This window comes from Parus major, chromosome 20 (genome assembly GCF_001522545.3).
Source record: "Parus major isolate Abel chromosome 20, Parus_major1.1, whole genome shotgun sequence".
NCBI classification, from domain to species: domain Eukaryota; kingdom Metazoa; phylum Chordata; class Aves; order Passeriformes; family Paridae; genus Parus; species Parus major.
The window spans coordinates 13,036,607-13,044,291 of NC_031788.1; the positions used below are offsets into that span (position 1 = coordinate 13,036,607).

Here is a 7,685-nt window from a genome sequence, read left to right on the forward strand (position 1 = left end):
TGATTTCTTTGCTAGGTGGGATTATTGGTATTAAAGTGGAGGGAATTGCAGTGCTGGTTGTGCTGTGCCTGGGAATCTGCTGCAGCTCGGCCTGCATTACAGCTGGAAATGGATGGGAGCTCCAAAATGCATTTAATGTGCTTTGTATTGTAGCAGCAAAGAGGCTTTATCACAGGGGTCACTAATGCTGGCTCCTCAGCCCTGACTGTCTCACCAGGGGTTATTTTGGCTTTATTTCTGAAGCAGATCTCAGAGTTAAATGTTTGTATTTGTCGTGGGCCTTGGAGTGTGAGGATTTTTGGCCTGCACAGGAATCAGAGTGTTCTGTCTGCTGTGGCACCATGTGACAGATGCTAACTCTGAGATCATATGAAGAAGTACATTCTGGAAGTTTTGGTGTGACCCAAAGCCCAGGTTTAAGTGATTTGAGGCACTGGGACTCGTAGGCCCTTTCCTCGTGGCAGTGATGCTTGGGCTGTTTGAGGCCCACCCTCTGAATTCTGCTCAAATCTTATGGATCCTGAATCAAGGGGCTGCTCACTCAAAAGGACAGAACTAGAGCACAAAAATCTGCTGTCATGAGAGGAGAAAACTGAGCTCTCCAGGCCTCTGCTCTCAGCAGTCTGTTTTGGGCTGCCTGGCTGGATTCTCACCCTGGGGAGGGAATGTGCACTGCTCCCTCCTGCTGCACTCCAGCACTTGGCGGGGTAAAAGTGAATTTGCTCAGCTAGAATACCACAAGTTAGACTGGTTTTGAAGGAGTTAGGCTTTAGTGAAGATGATCTATAACTGGCTGTAAAAATATGCAGCATTTGTATGTGTATTTCCTTTTGCTCAATACGTGGCACCCCGTGCTGCCAGCTGCTGCCTTGGGGACACAAGTGGCAGAGAAAGGAACCTTCCAGAGGGATGGAAGAGCAGAGTTCTGTAGGTGCAGGTGCACAGGATGGAACTTTGAGGTTGGAAAAGACCTCTGCAGGATCATGGAGTCCAAACTGTGCCCAATCCCCACCTTGCCACATCCAGGAATTCCCTGGACACCCCCAGGGCTGGGGACTCCACCAGCTCCAGTTTGAGGAGGTGTGAGTTTCCCCAGTCCCAGCTGGGGATTTGGAGTTTTTATCCCAAAGTTGTGTGTGTGGGAGCCCCCTCAGGAGCTGTGGTCTCTCGGGGGTGGCTCTGCTGTCCAGCTGGGCTGCATTTCCCAGCCCCAGCAGCTGTGCAGGGAGGTTTGGCTCCGTGATGGAGAGATGAGTTTTTATCTCCTGCTCTTGGCTGGGCTCCTCTGCCTGTGCCATTCCTGCCCCAAGGAGAACAATGGCTCCCACTGGATGCTTTGTCCTATTTTTTCCTCTCTCTAGCTGCAACATCCTTTTAATAAAGCAGCTCCCAGCCAAGTACAGTCTTTCCCCAACACATTCTAATTCTTTAAAATAGCAGAAAATGTATTCTGTCCCCCTGGGTCTTTAAGTCTACATTTTAAAATTCGAGGGGAGTAAGCAGAGGATCCTCTGCTGTGGCACAGCCAAAAAGGGAGATATGATGTTTTCTAAAAGAAGCTGGCTTCAGAGTTTTAATTACAATTTAAAACATTAAAAAATAAACCCCACCAAACCAGCAGTTCTTAAGGTGAGAAGTCTGTGGGCAATGACTCTGGGTAAAATAAAGATTTCCTGACTTCCCACGTCAGTGTTTCACTTTCCTTCTCCTTTTCTTTTATCATTATTTATATTTATTTGTTTTACAGTCTAGTGGACTCAGAGGATAAATTCCTTTATGTGCTTGGTGCTATGGAAGAAACATGTTAAAACATAACTCCTGATTTATTTGTGGCGCAGGGAAGCCAAACAAGCAGGAAACAGCAGCGTTGGCATTCCAGGGTGGCTAAATGAGGAGCAGTGGCAATAACCAGGCCTGGGCTTGGAGCAGCACTCGGTGTCAGGGGCTGGAATTAGACCTTGGATTTTTATGCCCTAGCTCAATAGGTCTGTGGGTGTTTTGTTGTTTTTTTTCTAAGACTTTTCTGCCTTCCTTTCCCTGCTGCTTCCTTTGTTCATCTTCTGTTCAATTTGTCCATTCTTCTTTGTCTTCTTCAGGGTGCCAGGAAAGAACTAAAACCCCATCAAATAATATTACTGCTTTCCCTGGGATGGCCTAATGAATATGTGATGAAATAATTTAAGTAGACATTTAGTCTCCTAGAATTTCACAGTCTGAATGACTAAATTCCTTCCCTTTTTTTTTTTTTTTCCCCCTGTGTGCAGGAGTCCAAAACTTTTAAATCATTATGTGGTAAATTTACCCCCACCTACCTATTGCTTTTGCTCCCACTTTTCCTTTTTTTCTGCTAATGAGTCACGATATGTAATTACCTTCTGTCTTTGCTGCATTTAGGGAGCATGCCAGTGCAGAAGGATGGAAGAAAATAAAAAAAGGCTTTAAAAAAAGATGAGGAAACAAGAAAGCATCCAGGCCTGCTTTGGCTCCCACTCACCATTCCTGCTTTTGCCAAGTGTAATGAATATTGCTTTTTCTCTGTGGCACTCTGCAGCAGGATTAAGTAAACTTAATCTATATTATTACATTTTAATGAATGTCTGTGTGTTAGAGTGGTTCTTTTAGGGGGGTGTCAAGCTCTCCTGGACACTCAGGAAGGTGGTGAAATTCAAATTATCTAAAACAATTTGTCTTTCAAGCCATTATTCAGCCTTGCAAGGTTTTGCTGTGCAAAATATCCTGGAGTAACGTGGGCAGGGCTGGACCTGGGATGCTTTTGTGGCCCCTCTGCAAGCGCTGATTTCACTCCTGGAAAAACTTATCTTGGACCCCCTCAACCTCATCCCAAACTGGGGCAGTTCCCATCAAAGCCAGGGCACCTTGGGAGAGTCCTGTTTGCCAGATCCCTCTGTTTTTAAAGTGCTTTTGCTGTGACAGCGTGTCCTGGAGAGAGACATGTTCAGGGCTGCTTATTAAGAGTGGGAGCCAGAAGTTCATTGTCACTTTAGGAATTTGTTTTTAAGGATTGTCTCTTCTCACTGATGTGGGGAAGAATGTAAAAAGCCAGCTCTCTCTTAGCCACTAAATAATAAATGACTGAATAGCAGAAATTCAATAGGGCTTTTTCTGTGAATAAGATGGCAAAGAAAATAACCATTTCTTTGGGATGGCTCATCCATTCATGGAGAGCTGCTTTTGGAAAATAAGTGTCTTGCCACCTGCAACTCTGCTCCTAAAGCTGTTGTGTAATTTCCAGTATTTTCTGATGCCTTCTGAAATCAGGTTTAAGACGACTGTTCTTTAAAGTCAACAAAAGGGAGGAAAAGAAAAAACTTACATCAAAGATATCAGCGTTTCTCCTCTCTCTGCATGCTTCCCCTGAATATGGAGTTGGCAAACTCTCAAATCACTTTATCATGTTTGAACTTGGAAAAATGTATGATAATACCAGCTGAGCTAATATTTAAAGAGCTCTTCACTCTAGAATTTTATTGTCTCTCTCGGTTCTCCTGACAGGCGTGGTGGAGAGGCTGCGGAGGGAGGCACCGGGGCTTTGCCCCTGGGCCTGGCTCAGCTGGGGCTGGAACAGCCCCCTCAGGGCTTCTTGGGGATAAATTTGTAGCCAAAACTCAACTTGTGCTGGGCAGGCAGGTCCCAAGCACACTGCCAGCTGCTCTGGCTCCCCTGCCAGCTGTGCCCAGCTCTGCTGGATCCTGCAGGAACCTGGGGAGCCCCTGGAGCTGTGCTTGGGCACCGATGGAAAGATCCCTTTGCACAGGTACAATCCTGCACTGGGGGCTTTATTTGGGGCCTCTCCCAGCTCTCCCCACAGCCCAGGGGTTTGGGGTTTTCAGGAGGTGTCCTGGGGGTGATTTCATCCAGTTGCAGGTTCCTGGTGGAGAGGTGGAAGTGGCACTTTGGATGTGCAGCAGGAGAGGGGTTTTAGCACAGCAGTGACATTTGAGGCTGTTATTTATGGCTTCCTCGGTGGCCTTTGTGTGACTTGAATTGAGAACAGGAAGAAAGGGTGGGAAAGAATAATTCTGAGGATCTTGGAGGTCCTTGGGGGGGCCTCAGACATTTAGGGGTCGCTTTGAAATGTTCTGAGGCTCGTGACGTGTGGGCACCAAGGGTTGGCTTTGTTGGACTTCTCCCTGCTTTTCTCCCCTCTTTGCCACCACCCCAGACAATCAAATCAGGCTCTGGCAGGAGATCTCCGGGGGCATTTCTCCAAAATGCTTAAAGGTTAATATATCCTCCAAATCAAGTGGGCTGCAGAGATAAGGAGGCTCTGGCTCCCCTTCTCCTGTGACCCTGGGAAGGGCTGGGATTGCTCTCCTCAGCACCTCGGGTAAGGGGTGGGATTTGGGATCCTGGGCCCTTGCTGGATCTCAGCTGCAGGATTGAAATGTGTTGAAGGGTCAGCTCAGCCATCTGTAGGTGAGGCTCTCCTTGCAAGTCTTGTGAGCTTTATCCCAACTCGGGGGAGTGAAGCGGCGGCGTTAAGTGCACAATTTCCTTGCCATGCCATTATTCCTTGCAGCCCAGGAGGTACCCAGTGTTTGTCATTTAGGAGTGTCATCTCATTACATTGCATATTGCAGTGTAATGATGTGAAATGATTAAATGACAAAATGCCAGCTCGCTGCCAAAAACCTAAAGTAGCACACTTTTATTTGCGGGTGGGAAAGCTATTATTAATTTCTGTATGGTCTTTGCCAGATGAAATAACACAAGCAGGCTGAGGAGGGAGGTGGGTTTAATCCTTTTCCTAATTTACAATGAGTCGTGGGAGTGCTGTCCACCTCGAGAGCATATGTCCAGTGCCAGTGGTGGATTGCCATCCCTCTGCTGTCAGGCAGTGACAGATCTCCAGAGCAGAACGAGCTGGCACCACTTGAGCAGGAATTATTCAGCTTTAAGGAAGGCTGTGTTAAGCAAAGTAAGCTGCGTTGTTTAAAATTGTTTCTTAGTATTCAAAAATGCTCCTTGCTAGATTAGAGATAATCTAATTGTGGAGCTGAAATTAAACAAGTCTGCTTTTGAGAAGGGCTGGCTGGGGCTGGGCTGTGTGGAGCAGGTGTCTGGAATGTGGAATTGGTGCCTGCAAGGTGAGAACGAGATCTGGTGGAGAGTGAGTGAGTGTCTGAAGGTTTGTACAGTGGGGCTGCCCTGTCGCTCCCTTCCTGCTGCTGAGCCTCCACTCCTGATGAGGGGAGAGTGAAGAGTTCCCAGCTTTGTTCATTTGGCTGGGCTGGACAGGTCAGCCAAAGGGTCAAAGTGAAATGGTCTGGGGTTTCTGTGTGCTTGGGATTTTTAAAAATAAAAATTGGGGGTTGCATTAAAAAGAGGAATTATTGTAAGGACAAAATTCTACCAGTATTAAGTAAATCTCTAGAGAAAAACAATAGCTATGACTGGGTGTAACAGGAGACTTGAAATAAGGTGGGACTACAGCTGTTGGGTTTTGGGTTTTCTTTCCTCCTTTTAAAAAAAAATAATAATTCCTGACATCTCAAGAGCCCATCTGTATTGCTTTCTAATGTAAAGTAAATCTGAAATACCCATGTGTCTAGCCAAAGCTTTATGGGGAACCCCTTGGTTGTCTGTGGGTAAATTACTCTGAATATCCCTCCAGGTATAGCTCCAAGCTAAAATCAGTGGATGAACAAGAAACTTCTGACTGGAGGGTCACTGGTAGAGGAATAAAGCAGGAATGCACCAGGAATTCTCTGCCTGTGTCACACCTGGGGTTCTGCTCTCCTCCTGAGGGAGGATCCTGGCCCAAAGGCAGGTTCCACATGGAGCTGTTTGTGTCTGAGCCACTCCTGGTTGTGCTGGGCTTCAGCCAGCACATCCTGGATGGAGCTTTTCTTAATGCAGGAAAGGTGGTGCAGGCTCTCAGAAATGAAAACTTAATAAACACAAAGCGTTTCTGGCTGGTTCTACACTCAAATCTTGATTGTCTGCGGTATTTTGCTTTGTTAATGTAATTTGTGCTCAAAGTAAAAGGGGGAAAAAACACAGGCAAATAGTTTTTATTTATATTTTATTAGATTTCCTTGACACGTTGGAAGTCACTTGTCTTTTATTAAAAGTGAGATAACAGAAACAATCCCCAAACAATAATAACTGCAAGGGTTTCTAAACAACAGCAGCACGTTTGCCAAGGTGGCCAGGAGCTGTTTGGACCTGTCTTTTTAGCCTGACATTTTAAATTTTTTTTATAAGAAGATAAAGCACAAGAGACAAGTTCCTGCTTTGAACAGTTTGGCAGAAATACAGAAAGCCCATTCTGAGTGTGATGGGACTCACAAATGGACAAATCTTCAACTGCTAAACCTGTCAGAAGCTCTTGTTGTGCATGGAGTTGGTTGGGTGTTGGAAAGGCAGCACGTGGTGAGCACAGGGCTTTATGGATACAGAGCCTTCCCTTGAATTCATTTCCCTATCAGATGGACTGGAATTCTCCTAGCCCTTCTTTAGTTTTATGCATAAGAACACAAGAAAAGCCATTGATATTGTGGGTTGGTTTAAACAACAAACACTATTTTGCGGTTGTGTTTTTAGTAAGATTTAAATGTTGGTATCGAGTCTTTCAAGGGTACAAAACTTTCTCTGTGTTCAGTCCTAGGTCCTGACCTTGCCCAAATGATTTCTCTCAGTCTCCAAAATTCAATTATTCACATCCATAAATTTTTATTGCAAAGGATCTGAAAGGATTTTACAAGAGAGGTGGAGGGAGGTTCTCTGCAAGGGCCTGGAGGGACAGGGCAGGGGGAACAGCTTCAGCTGAGGAGGGTTGGATGGGATCCTAGCAGGGAATTGTTCCCTGGGAGGGTGGGCTGGGATTCCCAGAGCAGCCCCTGGGTCCCTGGCAGGGTCCCTGGCCAGGGCTGGAGCAGCCTGGGGCAGTGGGAGCTGTCCCTGCCATGGAATTGGGGTGATTAATATATATATATATATATATATATATATCATATCTCAGGGGTGAGTTTCAGGGTGCCCAGCCCAGGGGCCATCAGTGGTGGCACAGCCCCTGTCCCTGCTGAGCTCTGGGGGTGACACCCACACCCTGACCCCTCCTGCTCCCCAGGCTTGGGCTCCTGCAGCCTTTGGGCTCCTCAGACGCTCTGAGGCTGTGGCAGAGCAGGGAAACCTGCGGATCCTGCCTGGGAAAGGGATGATGCCAGCGTGGGATCCGGCTGGAGCTGGGAATCCCTGCCCGTGTCTCTCCTGGGATTCCTCTGCTGCCTCTCCCAGCTCCCTCCCAATCACACAGGAATAGAAAGTGTTCAATAACCTAAAGAATCAAAGGATGAAGGATGAGAGAGAACATTTTTTGCTTTTTTCTTTTATTTTTTTTTTATCATTTTGGTAGAAATGAAGGACACTGGTGTGAAGAAAATGTGCTGTCCCTGTCCCAGTTCTGCCCAGTTCTGGTGGCTCTGCAGCTCCCCTGCATCAGGACTGAGAAATAAATTAATAAATTGCTTTTCCAGAGTTAGCCTTGCTTTCCTTCCCGGGCTGGAAGGTCAGGGTGGGCCTGGCTTAGGGGCTGTAAAACCCCAAAAGGGCAAAGATCAGCCTGTCCTGCACCCCTGTGTGTGCTGATCATGTCATGGTGAGAATGAAACAAACCTTAAAATTAAAAAATGTAAAAATTAAAAAATGTAAAAATTAAAAAA

At 46.4% G+C, this 7,685-nt stretch overlaps 1 long non-coding RNA gene across 1 annotated transcript in view; it reads left to right on the forward strand.

The window, feature by feature from the left end:
- The first annotated feature begins 3,489 nt into the window (after positions 1-3,489).
- LOC117245376 overlaps positions 3,490-7,685 on the forward strand; it is a 35,851-nt gene continuing 31,655 nt past the window's right edge. Inside the window, exon 1 of the long non-coding RNA XR_004500028.1 lies at positions 3,490-3,775. This is a non-coding gene — a long non-coding RNA (uncharacterized LOC117245376). The remainder of the gene's footprint in view (positions 3,776-7,685) is intronic.